Here is a 17850-nt window from a genome sequence, read left to right as displayed (position 1 = left end):
AATTCATCCCCCATATAGTATTTCATCCCCCCATATAGTATTTCATCCCTCATATAGTAATTCATCCCTCATATAGTAATTCATCCCTCATATAGTAATTCATCCCCCCATATAGTATTTCATCCCCCCATATAGTATTTCATCCCTCATATAGTAATTCATCCCTCATATAGTAATTCATCCCTCATATAGTATTTCATCCCTCATATAGTATTTCATCCCTCATATAGTATTTCATCCCCCCATATAGTATTTCATCCCTCATAAAGTAATTCATCCCTCATATAGTATTTCATCCCCCACAGTACTATTCCCCCCCCCCCCTTCTAGTAAGCCAAGTCCCCCGTGTCAATTCACTTACCTTTTGCGTTCCTCTCGCTGTCTTCCCGCGCCGTTCGGGTCTTCAGGGCGGACTGTGAGAGGAGCCTAGCTCCCCTCCCCTCACGTTCGGCACGCTGCCCCGCCTACACACATCCTGACAGCCACATCCGTAGGCCGGATTAAAAGGTCCGCGCGGACTTTTGGGGCTGCCAACCGAGAGGAGGCAGGGGAGCGGCCGACCGAGAGGAGGGAGGGGAGCAGGCGCCCGGCACACAGAAGAGCCGCATTAGACTGGGTAAAGAGCCGCATGTGGCTCGCGAGCCGCGGCTTGCCGACCACTGTGATAGACCAACACAAAGTGGCACATAATTGTGAAGTGGAAGAAAAATGATAAATGGTTTTCAAAATTTTTTACAAATAAATATATGAAAAGTGTGGCGTGCATTTCTATTCAACCCCCTTTACTCTGATGCCCCTAACTAAAATCTAGTGAAGCCTTCAGAATTCATCTAATTAGTAAATAGAGTCCATCTGTGTGTAATTTAATCTCAGTATAAATACAGCTGTTCTGTGAAGCCCTCAGAGGTTTGTTAGAGAACATTAGTGAACGAACAGCATCATGAAGGCCAAGGAACACACCAGACAGGTCAGGGATAAAGCTGTGGAAAAGTTTAAAGCAGGGTTAGGTTATAAAAAAAATATCTAAGCTTTGGACATCTCACAGAGCACTATTCAATCTATCATCTGAAAATGGAAATGGCAACACTGCAAACCTACCAAGACATGGCCATCCACCTAAGACTGGCAAGAAGAAAGCCATTGTTAAAAGAAAGCCATAAGAAGTCCTGTTTGCAGCTTGCGAGAAGCCATGTGGGGGACACAGCAAACATGTGGAAGAAGGTGCTCTGGTCAGATGAGACCAAAATTGAACTTTTTGGCCTAAAAGCAAAACGCTACGTGTGGTGGAAAACTAAGCACTGCACGTCACATTGAATACACCGTCCCTACCGTGAAACATGGTGGTGGCAACATGATGTTGTGGAGATTATTTTCTTCATCAGGGACAGGGAAGCTGGTCAGAGTTGATGGGAAAATGGATGGAGCCAAATGCAGAGCAATCTTAGAAGAAAACCTGTTAGAGTCTGCAAAAGACTTGAGACTGGGGCGGAGGTTCACCTTCCAGCAGGACAATGATCCTAAACATACAGTCAGAGCTACAATGAAATGGTTTAGATCAAAGCATATCCTTAAGTTAGAATGGCCCAGTCAAAGTCCAGACCTAAATCCAATTGAGAATCTGTGGCAAGACTTGAAAATTGCTGTTCACAGATGCTCTCCATCCAATCTGACAGAGCTTGAGCTATTTTGCAAAGAAGAATGGGCAAAAATGTCACTCTCTAGATGTGCAAAGCTGGTAGAAACATACCCAAAAAGACTTGCAGCTGTAATTGCAGCAAAAGGTGGTTCTACAAAGTATTGACTATCGAATACAAATGCACGCCACACTATTCAGATATTTATTGTAAAAAAAAAAATTTAAAACCATTTATCATTTTCCTTCCACTTCAAAATTATGTGCCCCTTTGTGTTGGTGTATCACATAAAATCCCAATAAAATAAATTTACGTTTTTGGCTGTAACATGACAAAATGTGAAAAATTTTAAGGGGTATGAATACTTTTTAAAAGGCACTATAGCTGCCCTGGAGAACCAAATCCCCAGGAACTCTTATGCAAATTGCAACCAGCTTACATCTAGAACACGGTTATTCAAATGTTTTTAATATGGAGGAACCCTTGATATACTTTTTCGATCTCAGGGAACCTTTGCTGATAATTACTATATCTTCAGCTCACAGCACATTTTCCATTAATGGCTATGACTAAGGCTTATTGCCGAAATGCGTAAGGCATTTACAATGTACATTTTACTCGTTCAATAAAGTTTACTATTTGGGAAAAGCTCTTTGGCTTTGTGTTTGGGATCATTGTCTTGCTGGAATGTCCACCCTCGTTTCATCTTCATCATCCTGGTAGATGGCAGCACATTTTTTATCAAGAAGGTCTTGGTACATTTTTCCATTCATCCTTCCTTCAATGATATGAAGTTTGCCAGTACCATATGCTGAAAAACAGCCCCACACCATGATGTTCCCACCCCCAAACTTCACTGTTGATATGGTGTTTTTGGGGTGATGCGCATTTGATCTCCAAACATGGTGTGTATTATGGCATCCAAAGAGTTCAATTTTGGTCCAGCGCCAAGGGATTAAGGACTCAATGAAGATCTCTCCAAAAGCCCTCCTGAAATGTGTGAAAACCTGGTAACCAACTACAAGAGACATCTTAACTCTCTGCTTGCCAACAAGGGTATCTCCACCAAGTACGAAGTCATGTTTTGCTTGGGGATCAAATACTTATTTTACTCACTGAACTGCAACTTCATTTATAACACTTGTATCATGTGTTTTTTTTCTGGAGTTTGGTTGATATTCTGTCTCTATCATTTAAAATACACCTATGATAACAATTATAGACCTTTCATTTCTTTGTAAGTGGGAAAACTTACAAAATCTGCAGGGGATCAAATTATTTTCCCCACTGTATATACACACACACACTTTTCAGAAATGCATTTATTCTGCCATCAGGCTAAAAGCTTCATGATAAAATCTCAAGTACACAATAAGGAAGCAGTTGTGGTAGTACAAGAGCAGCTATGCAATTAAAATAAAAGTCGACTTGCTCCATAGGTCAAACCACTGAGATTGACGTGTGTGCAAGGTTGCCTTTCATGGCATTAGAGAGTGAATGTGTTATTGGAAAACATTTTTTAAAAAAGTTATATTTCATTAAATGTCAGTTCTATTCTTCAGAAAGGCTATGCAAGGAATGAAAGACAACCTACAAATCAGATTTCAATCTCATTTCTGAATTTACCAGAATCAATTATATGTGGGAACAGAAATGACAGCAGAAAGCCTTGACTATATCTCTGCAATTCAAAGGAAATAGGTCCCTCTAATATGTAACTGAATTTATCATTTAGCTACCTTCTCCTCCTGTCATTCATAAAATAGAAAAGATGTACGAAATGCAAACCGGTATTTATGTTCTCCCTAAGGGTTCCAATAAAAAAAGTCACCCAATTTCATAAATAGTACACAATTTATGGTATATAAACTTACACTTATGATACTGAATTTCTATAGCAAAGTACAAGCAAATCATTGAAGTAGTAATAAGCCCAAAGTTCAATATCCTGTTTATCATCTAGATCAGTTTTACTGGCTGTAAAACAAACGATTATCTTGTGTTTTGCTGTAAACACATTTCCACTTTTTGGAAGATCACTGCTCTGTGTCCCTCTCAGCTGTGCTGCAACAATTTTCAAATTGGAGTGACCTAATGCATCAGGATTTCCCATGCCATGATACCTGGCATGCTGCCCGTAATACGCATGCATGCCCCCCCAAGCACACCACCTGATCATGAATCCCTGCATGCTGCCCATAATGCACATGCAACCCTGACACAGAGTATGACACAAAGTGGCATGCAGTGGTGCAGTCATGGCCGGGGGTGCGCACATCAAGGTGGCTATGCATAGCCTTCAGGGAGATCCTGCAAGGCATTGGAAAGCAGAAACAAACACAACAAACATGAAACAGGCCTGACCATCCACAATATTTGAACCCTCAGTGTACTCATCTCCTAGTATCCTATGGGACATCATTGCAATCATAAAAATATTTGCATTGGCTACACATTTTTACACACATCAACCTTTAGATTGTGAGCGCTTACAGGTAGAAACCCAGGGGCGGACTAACAACTCATGGGGCCCCCGGGCAATAGGGGATCATGGGGCCCCTGTGTCCTTGCCCAAACTAAAAAAAGCCTATGAAAAAGGAACCAGGGGCATCTCATGGGGCCCCCTACTGACCCCGGGCCCTCGGGCAGTGCCCGAGTTTCCAAATGGTCAGTCCGTCCCTGCTTCTACCCCTTTATCTTGAATTGTATTTCAGCTGAATGGTTTCCCTATATTTTATAATGTGCTGCTCAAACTGCTGAAGCTACAAAATTCCTAAATAATAAAAAATTATATAATCTTTAAAAGAAAGAAAATAACAACTGCAATAGAACAGTGCTGTATGTTCTTAAATTCTATTTAGGCAATAAAGTGGAAGTATAGGCAACATTAGAAATGTGATGTCACTAGCATAAAACACAGCCATTTTTATTGTTTTAAGTTACCCTTTGTATCCTACTTTCATGACCTGTTGATCCTGCCAGTAGACCCATTACATTTCCACTTTTCTAGCAAAAGTGACAGCTACAAGGGTTGGGTTACAACATTTAACACTGCCGGGGTGTTTAAAATAGTTGTTCTTTATTCTTCCCAAAATAGACTTTTATTGGGCTTTAATTTCTTAATTCTCTTTAACGCTATGTGTTTATCTAAGCCTAACCTGTCCCACAGGGTGACAACACTGCTGTGCAATTTTACTGCTGAAAGTTAATCGCCCTTTTAGAGGACATGGGAAAGTACTGGATCAACTAGCAGAATCAGCAGGTAATGAAACTATGTTACAGGGGACTTGGAAAAACAAAAATACTGCTTTTATGCAGGTGACAGACGGCATCGCATATGTCATTTTGGATTTTGCCCACAGTTCCACAAGTATTAACACATACTAGTGTACTGCAGCTCTCTGCAGTTCAGTTTCTCATATCTGATTAAAGGAGAAGTTCACATTTTGACCAAAAATAATAAATGCACATTTTTGTTGGCAGGTAAAAAAAAGGGTATTATTTTTGGTTAAATAGAAAGCACTGCACCAGCGATCAGCAGATCGTTCGTGCCATGCAGGTCTCCTGCAGACTCTTCAGTATATCTGCTTGCCTCTATGGAATTTACGGAAGACAGGAAGATTCAATTAACTACAAAGGCGCTCCACAGCACCATGGTAGTTCACTGAGAACTACAAGCTGGCAGCCGCTAAGGCTGTAAGGACTTGTAGTTTATTCATTCACAGAACACAATGAATGACGTGGACGTGTGGGGCTCGGCACACACAGCCCTGCTGTTTTTAAAAAGCAACAGCTAGTACGGGGTCCTTCTTCCCGTACTTTTGTCATGGGGGGGGGGGGGGTAATTGGGCATGTAACATGTTCCCAAAGGTGAACTTTTTCTTTAAGTTTTACTCATTTTTCAATCTGAGTTTCATTCACCACCAACTGAACAGATTTGGCACAACACACAAAACTTGGAGTGTTTGCTCATTAATTTCTTTATTAATGAATACTATAAAGCATATGACCATCTTCTAGTTCCACGCTTCCCTAGGGAGAACCTACGGGCCATTATAGTAAGATTGGCTATACACTGAGCAAATTTTAGCTTGTTTGACCTGATGAACTGGCCAAAATTCACTTTGTGGGTGGCCTTGTTGGCACTCTCCTACGCAACATCTATTGACTTCAAAATTGTAGATGGGTCAAACACTGTTGTCTGAACAGCAGCTGCATCCAGTCAGATACAGTTGTAACTCTTTCTAGACTGCAAAAGCTGATGACTCATCATGCTAATCTGCAGGACTTCTCCAGAGCCTCTCCCATCCTCTGGAACGCTCTACCTCAATCTGTCTGGCTATCTCTTACTGTGGCCACCTTTAGGTGATCCCTGAAAACTCATCTTTTTAGGAAAGCCTATCCCACCTCCATATAACAACTAAACTTTTAATTCTTCCAACACCTCATCCCTCAGAGTTATTACCTTTTGTACCACTTGCCAAACCCTATTAGATTGAAAGCTCTTATAAGCAGGGTTCTCTTAACACTCTTGTATTTTATTATATTGTACCTGTACTATCTCCCTTTTTATTGTAAAATGCAGTGCAAACTGTTGACACTATATAAATCCTGTATTATAATAACTAATCAAGATAACATCTCCCTTATCTCGTTATTAGATAATGACATAAACCTATATGCATAAGTATGGGCTTCTCTTGTTTTCACCCTTTTTCCAACATTGGTCAGGCCAAGTGAGGTTCGTACATAACCAACCATTTTTTAAAATGTAATCTCATTTAAATGGTTGGAGGATATACTGTATATATATATATATATATATATATATATATATATATATATATATATATATATGTGCTTTACTGATGACCAACGAGCTACAGTCAGGTCCATAAATATTGGGACATCGACACAATTCTAACATTTTTGGCTCTATACAACACCACAATGGATTTGAAATGAAACGAACAAGATGTGCTTTAACTGCAGACTGTCAGCTTAATTTGAGGGTATTTACATCCAAATCAGGTGAACGGTGTAGGAATTACAACAGTTTGCATATGTGCCTCCCACTTAAGGGACCAAAAGTAATGGAACAGAATAATAATCATAAATCAAACTTTCACTTTTTAATACTTGGTTGCAAATCCTTTGCAGTCAATTACAGCCTGAAGTCTGGAACGCATCGCATAGACATCACCAGACGCTGGGTTTCATCCCTGGTGATGCTCTGCCAGGCCTCTACTGCAACTGTCTTCAGTTCCTGCTTGTTCTTGGGGCATTTTCCCTTCAGTTTTGTCTTCAGCAAGTGAAATGCATGCTCAGTTGGATTCAGGTCAGGTGATTGACTTGGCCATTGCATAACATTCCACTTCTTTCCCTTAAAAAACTCTTTGGTTGCTTTTGCAGTATGCTTTGGGTCATTGTCCATCTGCACTGTGAAGCGGCGTCCAATGAGTTCTGAAGCATTTGGCTGAATATGAGCAGATAATATTGCCCGAAACACTTCAGAATTCATCATGCTGCTTTTGTCAGCAGTCACATCATCAATAAATACAAGAGAAGCAGTTCCATTGGCAGCCATACATGCCCACGCCATGAAACTACCACCACCATGCTTCACTGATGAGGTGGTATGCTTAGCATCATGAGCAGTTCCTTTCCTTCTCCATACTCTTCTCTTCCCATCACTCTGGTACAAGTTGCTCTTGGTCTCATCTGTCCATAGGATGTTGTTCCAGAACTGTGAGGGCTTTTTTAGATGTCGTTTGGCAAACTCTAATCTGGCCTTCCTGTTTTTGAGGCTCACCAATGGTTTACATCTTGTGGTGAACCCTCTGTATTCACTCTGGTGAAGTCTTCTCTTGATTGTTGACTTTGACACACATACACCTACCTCCTGGAGAGTGTTCTTGATCTGGCCAACTGTTGTGAAGGGTGTTTTCTTCACCAGGGAAAGAATTCTTCGGTCATCCACCACAGTTGTTTTCCATGGTCTTCCAGGTCTTTTGGTGTTGCTGAGCTCACCGGTGCGTTCCTTCTTTTTAAGAATGTTCCAAACAGTTGTTTTGGCCACGCCTAATGTTTTTGCTATCTCTCTGATGGGTTTGTTTTATTTTTTCAGCCTAATGATGGCTTGCTTCACTGATAGTGACAGCTCTTTGGATCTCATCTTGAGAGTTGACAGCAACAGATTCCAAATGCAAATAGCACACTTGAAATGAACTCTGGACCTTTTATCTGCTCATTGTAATTTGGATAATGAGGGAATAACACACACCTGGCCATGGAACAGCTGAGAAGCCAATTGTCCCATTACTTTTGGTCCCTTAACAAGTGGGAGGCACATATGCAAACTGTTGTAATTCCTACACCGTTCATCTGATTTGGATGTAAATACCCTCAAATTAAAGCTGACAGTCTGCAGTTAAAGCACATCTTGTTCATTTCATTTCAAATCCATTGTGGTGGTGTATAGAGCCAAAATGTTAGAATTGTGTCGATGTCCCAATATTTATGGACTTGACTGTATGTCTTTTCAGTGGTCACATAGGGCAGCATTTTTCAATCAGGGTGCTCTCAGGTTTCTTTAGGGGTGCCATGGATAAATTCCTAAAAATTGCTAAAAAATTGTATACAAGCCAGTGAACCCAGGCTAATACTACCTTTCAGTTGTGATCATCCTGCTATAATAATTATGTCAATGATAATGACTAATGGGAAGACAATTTTATTGCGGTTTGTGTCCCCAGTTAGATTTACCCTCTCTAAATGTCCTGACCCCCAATGTGAGCATGAATGAAGATGAAATTGCCACCAGAACAGGAATAGAGAGGAAATCTTCCAATAGGGACCTTGTTTTTGTGACAACTGTCTAAAAAGGGGATTTCCCTCCCATTAGATAGATCTCCTTTAAAGTGGCAGTGAAGTCTTTTTTTCTCTTGTACCTACAGGTAAGCCTATTACAAGGTTTACCTTTAGGTACAGTAAATATCTCGTAAACAGTTTAGTTACTTTAATTTACTTTAGCAGCACTGGTGCTGTCACATGCGCACTGTGCTCCCAATGGACAGCATGCTGTCTACTGAGAGAGCTGTGCCGCGACCGAAGCTCCCTCGTGCAGCCGAAGCCCGAAAAACCAGAAGGAAGAGCGGGTGAAAATGGAAGCCTCAGGGAGCCTAGACAGCGCTCAGCTGGAGGGCTTTGTTTTCAGGTAAAGCTTTCATAATGTGCTAGTATGCATAACAGGACATTATGCTCTTAAAGTGTTACTAAACCCAGGACCCTGCATTCACTATATATGTTCTCCCACAGTACACACAACATGGAAATGCAATTATTTTAGTAAATAATAAACTGCTAAATATCTTTTCTCATCAGCAGTTATAGCAGTCTTGTGACTTCAGCAGAGCACTGGTTAAAGCTTGTAGGAGGAGTTTTACTTCTGCTCTAGGAGGATGTGAAACCCCTGACCCTCTGTCTGGACATTGCTGATTGGCCCTCTGCTGATCACATGCATTCTCCCAAGAAAAAAAAAAACCTCTCTAGCAATACACACCAAACAGACCATGTGCATGTGACTACGGATTCAGTCTGTGTCAGGTGGTCATTTCAACAAGAGGAGGGGAAGAGAAGAAAGGTCCAAACAGCCTTTTTACACAGTGCAGAGGATTAACCCCTTAGGTTCCACAGTGAGTATAACAAGCATGCTTTACTGCATATACAGACTGATTTTGTGGGTGTAGTAACACTTTAACTTGCAGGAAGAAATTTTATTGTTTTATGTTTTTGTGGTTTACTACCACTTTAACTTCCTGAATAACATACAGGACAGGAAATGAGGGGAAAATCTCCCAGAGACACAAAATAATAAAAAAAAAAAAAATAAAAAAAAATGGACAGCAGTTTTAAGCCACCCCTTTTCTTTCCAAAATGAAAATGAAAGATTAGGCTTTCGGAATACAGTACTTTAATTTTATCATGTAAGAGTTGAACTCCCCAGATTACTCATAACACTTTATTCAAAGACAAGAGATGAGTAAGAGACAAAGAATCAAGAAAGAAAACAAAAAGGGAGGTTTGCCAAAATGGCACTAACTTTAAATAAAATAATACGCTAACATGATTTCTTCGAAGAGTTTTCTCTTGAAGCAATCTCCAAGTCCCCAGTGACTTTGGAGACATGTTGACTGAGTAATTTAAGCATTTCAGTTCAATCTAGCATAAAAGGTAAGATGTAATCCCTTTTAGACAAACGGCTTGCTGCAGAGGCCAAGATGGGACCAGTCATATTCACTTAATTAGTGATGTGAAATCACACAGAAGATCCAGACAGTCACCGAGGACCCCACCCTTATCTCCCTGTGCTGAAATGATGTCATAGGGTATGTCTCAGCTGGGACCACGCCATTATCATTACAAACTGCAGAGCACCATATGAATTCCGAAGATGACCAGATGATGCCAAGTCCCAACCTCTAAGTGAAATACAGAATAAAACACAACTTGATTAAAAAAAAAAAAAATCACATAAGACAGGCTAGACCTTGGCATATTCTACAAAGGGTGTGGCCAACATAACACTGAGCTCAGCATTATATCATAACCTGACATTCTATCAAACCTTGCAAACTTCTGCAATACATTTATAAAACATTAAAGTCAGCTCTTTTTTTGGTAGGATGAGAACTAGAAATCAATCTGTATCTTCAGTCTGCCTTATTTTATGATTATACTTAAATTTAGGAACTAAAACCCATAAAAACATCTAATAATACACAGGATTATGCAACGGTTTGGGAAACAAAAATGAAGCTTTTCTTTTATACAACCATTTCAGATAATGCAAATATAATAAAAGCATAAAGCACGCATCTTTTGAACAAAAGGTTAACCACAAGAAAGTAAGAAAAGCCCGGCTATGGTGCTGAATGAGTTAAAGTAGGCTGATGATCCCAAGTGCACACAAGAAATGAGGAGGGGCTGCAAAGGTCACCATAAATGAGGGTATGCTTCATGGATCAACCGGGGCTGATAGAGCATTATGTCAAATCATGCTACAGGGCAACAGAATCTGGCCGAGGAGAGTGCTATGCAATGCACAAAAAACTTGGAGCTCACCATCAGCCAACACTACAAAAAAGATGAATCATTGCAAAAGCACATCTGTTACTGTATTCAGCTACAAGGTTAAAAACACACACAAAAAAAGAACTGCTGCCAAAGGTGCATGACCAAATCTACATTATACACATGTAAAAACAATGTTTAATAGAAGTGTAAGAGAAAAACTGCTGCCAATTGTGCATCACTGAATCAACATAATACAAATGTCAACCAAAAGTGTAAAAGAAAAAAAACTGACAATTTTGCATCAACGAATCAACAGAATACAAATGTAAATTTTTTTTTAGAAGTGTAAAGAAAATCACTGACAACTGTACATCATCAAATCAACATAACACAAACAAAAAGCAATATTTAAAGTGTAAAAGAAAAAAAGACTGCTGACAATTGTGCATCATTAAATACAAAATGTAAAATATTTAGAAGTATAAAAGAAAAGAACTGCTGACAATTGTGCATCATTGAAACAAAATAAAACTAAAATAAAACAATGTTGATTATTTAGAAGTTTAAAAAGGAAAGAAATTGCTGCCAACTATGCATCACCAAATCAACATAATACAAATATAGAAACAATGTTTAATATTTAGAAGTTAAAAGAATCTTAGATTGTATGCCCCTTGAGAGTAGGGGACTGATGTGAATGTACAATATATATATGTAAAGTGCTGCGTAAATTGATGGCTTTATACAAGTACCTGAGATAAATACATAACTGCTGCCAAATGCAAATTATTAAATCAATAATATTCAAATATAGAAACAATGTTTAATATTTAAAAGTGTAAAAAGGATATGACTGCTGCCAGTTGTGTAGCACCGAATCAACATTCTCCAAATGGAAAAACAACAGAGGAATTTTTGAAGACTGGAGCAGACAGAACCTGGGACAGCTGTGTAACCAATCACCTTCCAACTTCATCTTGTTCAGTTAAGCTTTGAACATGAAAGCTAGAAGCTGATTGGTTGCAATGCACAGCTGCTCCAGTCTTCCTAGATCCCCTAAAGAAGTATACTGCTGCCAAATGTACATCACCAAATCACCGCTATACAGTACGAATATAAAACCCAATGATAAATATTTAGAAGTGTCAAGGGAAAAAAAAGAGCCACTGCCAAGTGTACACAACCAAATCAACATTGTACAAATACAGAAACATTGTTTAATATTTAGAAACATAAAAGTAACAATCTATGCAAACATGTACTGCAGCAAAAAGTGTAGCAGATGAAGAATAAAATGTCAGAAATGGTGATCAGTGCAAGGATTGGATTGGTTGGAGAAGAGCAAACTTTGACAGCTCACCCCACACCCCATCCAGTGCTCCCCTCCTAGGACAGCCCAGGGAATACTCCCTAAATCCACAAGAACTCTGGAAACAACAGCCCCTTTGCAGTGCTGGGAGTCCAGCTGTGCCTAATGAAAGCCATCTGTCCTGTACTTACTCAGTCAGCAGATCTAGGAGGACACAATGACAGTGCTGGAGGTTGTGGAGGTGAGGATGCCAAAGCTGGAGAGAGGGTGCGCTGCCACTGCAGAGGTCCACATCTCCAATTTACTGGCTCACCACACCCACCGCATTGCAGAATCCAGGGGCTGAGGATGATCACAAGCTGGAGAGGGCTCAGAGACCAGGCTGACTACATCAATGACCCCCCCCCCCCCAGATCCCCGATCACCCACCTAGGGCAGGTAGGTCAGGGAATGGACTTGCATTTTCATTCATTGATCCCCCCGCACTGCACCTCTGATGGGATTAGGGAACACGAGGAGCCCCCCTCTCTGTAAAGTGATCGCCCCCCCGGGGAGCCCAGGCTGCAGACGCAGCACCGATCGTGCAGCAACCCCCTCCCGCACACGGATCAGCTCCCCCCTTGGGCAGCAGCAATGGCGGCTACGGGGGGCGATCTATAGGTGCAGCAGTCCCGCACCCCCGGTCCATGTATTAGATGTCCTGTGCAGGCGCAGGATGGCATACCTTGGTGTCAGCCGGGTGATGTCTGTGGGATCGGGTGATGTCTGTCTGTGGGATCGGGTGTGCAGCCACGCCGTCACTTGTACAGGACGAGCCGCCCGGCCCAGCACACGGCTCAGCAGCTGCAGCGCCGGCTCCCCCTTCCCCGCTATACGCACCCTCGGTACTGAGCGCCGGAGCCAATGGCAGCGATGACAGAGGAATGAAGCGGCTCCGCCCACTCAACGGGGAGCCCACCAATGACTGCAGTGACAGGCGAGGTATCCCTCTAGGACTGGCACTCTATGCTGAGGCTGGGCTGGGGGCTATCCAGTTTACTGCAGGAAAAAAATATCTGCCACCCAATAGATCCTACAAGACACTTTACTGGGATTCATCATAGAAAACATCAGTCCTGATCACTGCAATGGTGGGGATCAATACCCAATGACTGGAGTCATCACTGCATCATGGCTGTGCTGCCTACACTGGGGGTAGGGGGGGAGGAGTCACTACTGTTCTACAGTGCCTTGAAAAAGTATTCAGACCACTTGAAATTTTCCACATTTTGTCATGTGACAACCAAAACCGCGAATGTATTTTATTGGGATTTTATGTGATAGACCAACACCAAGTGGCACATAGTTGTGAAGTGGAAGGAAAATTATCAATGGTTTTCAACTTTTACAAAGAAATATCTGAAAAGTGTAGCTTGCATTTGTATTCAGCCCCGTTTATTCTGATACCCCTAAATAAAATCTAGTGGAACCAATTGCCTTCAGAAGTCACCTAGTTAGTAAATAAAGTCCACCTCTGTGTCAGAATAAATACAGCTGTTCTGTGAAGCCCTCAGAAAACATTAGTGAACGAACAGCATCATGAAGGCAAAGGAACACCCCAGGCAGATCAGGGATAAAGTTGTGGATAAATTTAAAGCAGGGTTAGGTTATAAAAAAAAAATATCCCAAGCTTTGAACATCTCACGGAGCACTGTTCAATCCATCATCTGAAAATGGAAAGAGTATGGCACAACTGCAAACCTACCAAGACATGGCAGTCCACCTAAACTGACAGGCCGGGCAAGGAGAGCAGTAATCAGAGTAGCAGCAAAGAGGCCCATGTTAACTCAGGAGGAACTACAGCGATCCACAGCTCAGATGGGAAAATCTGTCCAGAGGACAACTATTAGTTGTTCACTCCACAAATCCTTTATGGAAGATTAGAAAGAAGATAGCCATTGTTGAAAGAAAGCCATAAGAAGTGCCGTTTGTAGTTTGCGAGAAGCCATGTGGGGGACACAGCAAACATGTGAAGAAGGTGCTCTGGTCAGATGAGACCAAAATTGAACTTTTTGGTCAAAATGCAATATACTATGTGTGGCGAAAAACTAACACTGCACATCACGCTGAACACACCATCCCCACTGTGAAACATGGTGGTGGCAGCTTCATGTTGTGGGGATGCTTTTCTTCAGCAGGGACAGGGAAGCTGGTCAGAGTTAATGGGAAGATGGATGGAGCCAAATACGGGGCAATCTTAGAAGAAAACCTCTTAGAGTCTGCAACAAACTTGAAACTGGGGTGGAGGTTCACCTTCCAGCAGGACAACGACCCTAAACATACAGCCAGAGCTATAATGGAATGGTTTAGATCAAACCATATTCATGTGTTAGAATGGCCCAGTCAAAGTCCAGACCTAAATCCAATTGAGAATATGTGGCAAGACTTGAAATTGCTGTTCACAGACGTTCTCCATCCAGTCTGACAGAGCTTGAGCTATTTTGAAAAGAAGAATAGGCAAAAATGTCACTCTCTAGCTGTGCAAAGCTGGTAGAGACATACCCAGGGGCGGACTGACCATTTGGAAACTCGGGCACTGCCCGAGGGCCCGGGGTCAGTAGGGGGCCCCAAGATATGCCCCTGGTACCTTTTTCATAGGCTTTTTTTTAGTTTGGGCAAGGACACAATAAATTTGAAAACCATGTATCATTTTCCTTCCACTTTATAATTATGTGCCACTTTGTGTTGGTCTATCACATAAAATCCCAATAAAATACATTTACGTTTTTGGTTGTAACATTACAAAATGTGGAAAATTTAAAGGGGTATGAATACTTTATCAAGATACTGTATACCTGTATATCAAACCCTCCTATGACACATAAAAATGATCTGGTCCTTTCAAATGAAGGAAGATGATCATTGTGATGACAGAATATTAGATTTTAATTGGTAGTAAACACACTTATAATAAAGTTTACCTGTACGTACAAGGAATATCTCCTACACAGTGCACTGTTTCTGCAGCCAGTGACATCACCAGCATATGTGCTCTAAATTGACAGTAAACCATGCTGCCCCCAGCAGTGATTTTCTTGCACATGCATGGGAGTGACATCATCATCACGGCTTGGCCATTCAAAATGACGGAGCCCACGAACCCAGAAGGAAGAGAAGATGAAGATGGAAGCCCTGTCAGCAGTGACAGCGCACCGCTGGAGGGCTTTGTTTTAAGGTAAGTCTTTGGGTGCCCCATCATTGGTGTCAGTGGGAGGAATGGTGCCTCATCATTGGTGTCAGTGGGAGGAATGGTGCCCCATCATTGGTGTCAGTGGGAGGAATGGTGCCCCATCATTGGTGTCAGTGGGAGGAATGGTGCCCCATCATTGGTGTCAGTGGGAGGAATGGTGCCCCATCATTGGTGTCAGTGAGAGGACTGGTGCCCCATTGTTGGGTGTCAGTGGCAGGAACTATGCCCCACTGTTGCTAACAGCTAGGGAAATAATGCCCCATGGGCGATATAAAAGAGAGCAAAGGGCCACATCTAGACCCTGGCCTACAGTTTGGAGACCACTGCTTTAAATCATTAAAGGGGAGTTCATCCTAAATTTGATGTCTACTCTCCACCCCTCTTGCCCTCCATGGTACAAATATGACTTTATTTAACCTTTTCTTTTTAATAAAAAGCCTCTGTTCTGTCCCCCCTTCTACCCATGCACATCATGTGCCTAGGTAATGGCATGCACTTTGCCCACTGTGCCTCCAGGGATACATATGTCACTTATTCCTTCACTGAGAAAAGAGGCAGGCCTAGCCGGGAGACATCGGGACAGCCACTGGCTGAACCTGTAAAAGCTGGCAGCTTTCCGATGTCCTCAAGCAAGAAGATATTATATTAGCAAGAGATTGAGAAGAGGGCAGAAAAGGATTTTAGCAGGACAATGCTGGATCTGCTGGGTGGGTGAATAGCTTAAGCACTTCAAGTCTGGATACTTTTACCCCCTTGCTATCCAGGCCAATTTTCAGCTTTCAGTGCTATCACACTTTGAATGACAATTGCTCAACATGCAACACTGTACCCATATGAAATTTTTTAGCATTTTTTTGAGACAGATAAGCTTTATTTTGGTGGTATTTATTCACCACTGGGATTTTTATTTTTTTTGCTATGCAAATGAAAAAGTCCAAAAACTTTGAAAAAAGTGTTTTTCTTATAAACATTTTGCAAATAAATAATATTTAGTCATAAATCTTGACCAAAATTTACTCTGTTATCTTTTTCGTAAAAAACAAAAATAACCCAAATTAGTTTATAACCAAAAATTATAGTTTTTAAACATTTTTTTCATCTTTATTTCATTTTTTTATATTATTTGTTTCTTTTTAAATTTTTTTTTTTTTTTTTTACATACTGTCACCCTAGCAGTACAGTGTCACCATGGGGACACTGTAATACTTGTGAAGGGTGATGAAGATTTTTTTTTTTTTTTTACACTGATTGCTTTTACAGCCTTTATGGGTATAAAAGCAATCATTTCTCCTTCTCTCTGGCTGCATTCTTGCAGCCATTGAGAACTACTGTGTGAGCTGTGATTAGTCACAGCTTGTCACATGGTACAAGGCTGTTGTGAATAGCCTTGTACCATGTGACCTCTGTGATCATTCACAGATTTCACACATAGTAAGCAATGATGTCAGAAGTGACAACTTGCTTACTACTCTGCATGTGATCACTGATTGGCCAATCAGTAATCACATGATCGGGACCTAGCACAGACCTCGAATACAACTGCCGAACTGGAAGTGGTTAAAGGGGAACTTTACCCAAAAAAAACTTGATAAAAAAACAATGCTATTTAGCAAGGAACATACATTCCACATTAATAATTATGACACCAAAATTAGTGTGTGCTGTAAATTGCCTCCAGCATTGCTTCTGTCTCTTCTTACTGGAGGCTGCCATTTTGCTGAAGACAGAACTCCTAAGCAGCAGTAAATCTTTAGGCTGTCAGCAGATCAGCTTCTAGTGGCTCTGATTTTAGGCAAAGTGCCAAAAAATTGAGAGCAACTGAGCATGTGCACAGCAGAGTGAGTTAGTGTATTACTTGATTTTAAACAGTATAGGCACTTATTTTTAATGTTTTATATAGCTATACCTGCAAAAGGGGCCAGCCTTAAGTGATCTAGCAGGAGTTACATTTTTGACTAAAGTTGCACTTCAACTGTGCAGAACCTGCAACAGTGTAAGCAGGGGTTAAAAAAAAAATGGGACGGAGGGGAAAGATTCTATTTAAGTTTTTCTTTGTTGCATTGAAAAAAACAAATATGGAAAATTAGCCATCATGAGATGTGTCCATAGTAATACACCCCCTTCCATGAATGATCAATTTCTTTTTCAATCCATCTCTACCAGTAGGGAATAATCAATCTCTAGTCAACAACCCATTTGATCGATATGACACACACAGCGAAGTGGTTGTCAATCGATTGGAAGGGAAGTTATGCCTATACGATTGTTTGCCGATTTGATCGTTTTGATTGAATCACACAGTGATGAGATAATAAAATCGAAGCGTGTACAGCCACCATTGCTCATGACACTTCAAGTATAGCTCAAAATAAACGTACTAAATTATTTTTTTTTTGTACAGGATTTATATAGAGCCTATAGTTTGGGCAGCACTTTGCATAATATACACAAGAGCTTACAATTCAAAAAGGGAGGGGAAGCAAAGCAAAATGTTGTAACTGTGCAGGACGAGTTGTTTGAAAAAGTAAAATTCAGTTGCTTGCTAGAAAAAGAAAATATAAAGTTGTCAACAGGCTACCTGACACATACATATTATATAGTAG

The 17850-nt window shown here is 41.0% G+C and overlaps 1 protein-coding gene across 22 annotated transcripts in view; it reads right to left on the bottom strand.

The window, feature by feature from the left end:
- Window positions 1-12920, bottom strand: part of EPB41L3 (erythrocyte membrane protein band 4.1 like 3) — a 240023-nt gene extending 227103 nt beyond the window's left edge. For 9 of the 22 annotated variants that reach the window (XM_089677983.1, XM_089678044.1, XM_089678063.1 and 6 more), the window contains exon 1: window positions 12743-12918. The gene's annotated coding sequence lies outside the window, so the exon portion shown is untranslated. Of the gene's footprint in view, window positions 1-12209; window positions 12336-12742 lie in introns of those variants that run through there. The other 13 variants (XM_089678074.1, XM_089677934.1, XM_089677919.1 and 10 more) reach the window with 4 other exon arrangements.
- Window positions 12921-17850: the final 4930 nt, after the last annotated feature.

This window comes from Staurois parvus, unplaced genomic scaffold, assembly GCF_062004578.1.
Source record: "Staurois parvus isolate SC_StPar_1 unplaced genomic scaffold, SC_StPar_1.0 ptg000015l, whole genome shotgun sequence".
Lineage (NCBI taxonomy): Eukaryota > Metazoa > Chordata > Amphibia > Anura > Ranidae > Staurois > Staurois parvus.
The sequence above is the reverse complement of the archived record's forward strand: the minus strand, read 5'-3'. Positions and strand labels throughout refer to the sequence as shown.